This window comes from Phoenix dactylifera, unplaced genomic scaffold (assembly GCF_009389715.1).
Source record: "Phoenix dactylifera cultivar Barhee BC4 unplaced genomic scaffold, palm_55x_up_171113_PBpolish2nd_filt_p 000117F, whole genome shotgun sequence".
Lineage (NCBI taxonomy): Eukaryota > Viridiplantae > Streptophyta > Magnoliopsida > Arecales > Arecaceae > Phoenix > Phoenix dactylifera.
Window position 1 is genome coordinate 250,050 of NW_024067686.1, and position 2,615 is coordinate 252,664.

Here is a 2,615-nt window from a genome sequence, read left to right on the forward strand (position 1 = left end):
CCTCTACACCAAAGATTCGTGGGTGGGCAATGTTAAGTCACGAGCTCGTTTGGGCTCGAGCTCGGACTCGGGCTCGAATTTAAACGGGCCTCATTTTGAGCTTGGGCTCGGGCTCATTTGACTAACAAGCCGAGCCCGAGCCGAGTCCAAGCAGCTCGGCCCGTTAACAGCCCTAACAAAAGCCAGGATATTTACCAACCGAGGATTATAAAGTTCATAATTAAAAAAGAACAGAGAATACTTCAACCGGACTCGACCGGGTGGTAATTGGATTGGACGATCGGATTCCATACAAGATAAATTAAAAATCTATCAATCAGGACTCATCCTATCTATTTGAACTTGACCAATTTATTAAATAGATAATTTAAATTGATCTACAATAATTTGAAATAAGTTAAATGAATTAAATGGTTTAACATTGTCGTTCTCTGACACTGGATTGTATCAGCAAATTTTTCGATTGACCTTTCTGTTCAAGTTTTGAATATTTTTTTTAATTCCTATAAATATATTTATACACGAATATCATTCACCAAAAATAAAGTTAAAATATATTTAAAAGCAAATTGTAAGCTGTTTTCTCAAAATTCTATCCAGAAAATATACAACTCCAATCCATATGCAGGGTTGTGATTCATTAGCCACCATAATTTCATCCAATTGTTGTTGGTAGCATCCAATCAACCTTGCAAATGGTTTAGAATGCATATTAATCTTTGTCGTAGTTGATCCATGTCTAAGAACATTTAGCATACATCTCGAGCGAAGACAAAGCGAACATGCCTAGCAAAATAAAGATGATGATGATGATGATTACTTCAGTTAAAACAATCAAGCTGTATTTGCATGCGGATTGGTTGTGAGCTAGACACAGCAATTTAATTTAAGGTCAAGCTAGGATCAAATTGAAAGCTTAATAACTCCACGAGACTTGAATTCAATCAAAATTGATACCAACAAAAACGTAATCCAGCAAATGAGACATCCAATAATTACCTATCTTAAAATGGTGACAAATCTTACTGTCAGCGTGGATATATGGTTAGGAGTCCTGAGATTTGAGAGTCCTGTTTGATCCAAGTTGAGATTAAGTTAAGTTCAAGTCAAGTGATGAACAGGGCTAGATTGGTAAATGGGAAATGGCAAGCTGGGCGACGGGCTGGAGGCAGAGGAACCGGAAACACTCCGAGGGCAAGGATGAGAGCAGGATGGACAAAAAGCAAATGTATAGAGCTGGACAAAAGCAGCTATCGCTTTCTCTGATGCTGTCGCTTTGGGCAGCTAGAACACTTTCCCATAAGTCACTTTGATGGTGATAGAACAAATCTCTTAAGTACAAATATATGTTGGATCTCCAAACATTTAGACATTTTTAGCATCATACAATATTTGAAAAGATTGCTGAGGTGTTAAAGTTTGAGAATTAAAAAACAAAAGGTAAGAAGTGCCTGCGAAGCTGTACGATTTAAAGCTAATTATAGACTGAACTTGGACACAAAAAAATATTAAAGTTTATATTGACCTAATCCGAAGCCTAATTAAAAAAGTTTAATTAAAAATGAATAGAATTCTTGGTACTCATGATCAACTCTAATAAGATTGTAAAATTAGGACTTGACTAGTGGAACATCTTGCTAATTTCGTATTGGTGAAAAAATTTATATCATAGCATTGGTTCTTTAGAATGATTTATTTTTTATGTGATTAGCAGAGATAACCATATCAACAGCATTGTACAAATTTTTTTGTAAATATACTATTTTTAGCTTCTTTTTTTTTTTTTATGTCTACCGTATGGTACTCTATGGTCAGGATACATCATCTAAAATTGAAATATCTTTATTTTGATTTAAAAACATAAAAAAATTATATATATATATATACACAAAATAGAAAATTTAGAAGGATATATATATATATATGATTTAAGATATTTATAAATATTTATGTGTAAAATAATTTTTAACTAAATTTTGATTAAATTGTCATGCATAGGATAAATGAGTAGTAAGAAATAATACAAAAGGTTATATATGTAAACAAAAAAATTATGAGGATATATTATAATTTTCAATGTTTATAAGAATATAGATGTAAATCGTTTTATATAATTACAAGAGAAGCAATGTTTTTTAACCGGTACCACAGATTAAATGGCCGGCATCACAAGGTAAATTAACTAAATAATGATCCTTTATTATAAAAGTATAAAAAATTATTGAAACAAAATTATTTATTTATTTAATTTTATTTTAAGTACTCTAAAAAGAAAGGGAATAAATGCTACGGTACTCCATAGGGAGAATCTTTTCAGGTAGTCTCTTTTAAGATTTAACGTGGGGCCATCATTTCAATCAACACTTTTGCTTCTATCTATTTATGGAGGGTGGGGAGAGACGGAGGAGTCGTTTTCTTGTCTCTTTAAAGAAAAGTTTCTCTCTTTCCAGTACAAAAATCAAAATTTAAGGGGGCGCTGCCTGTCACCGGAATCACCGTCTCATGGGCTCCCACGGTGCACATTTTTTCGTGCTACGACCACCGACTGAATCTTGGAGTTCCGCCATTCAGTGACAACACGGAGATTGTTCTCGGTCCGCGGTAAAGGGCCGGCA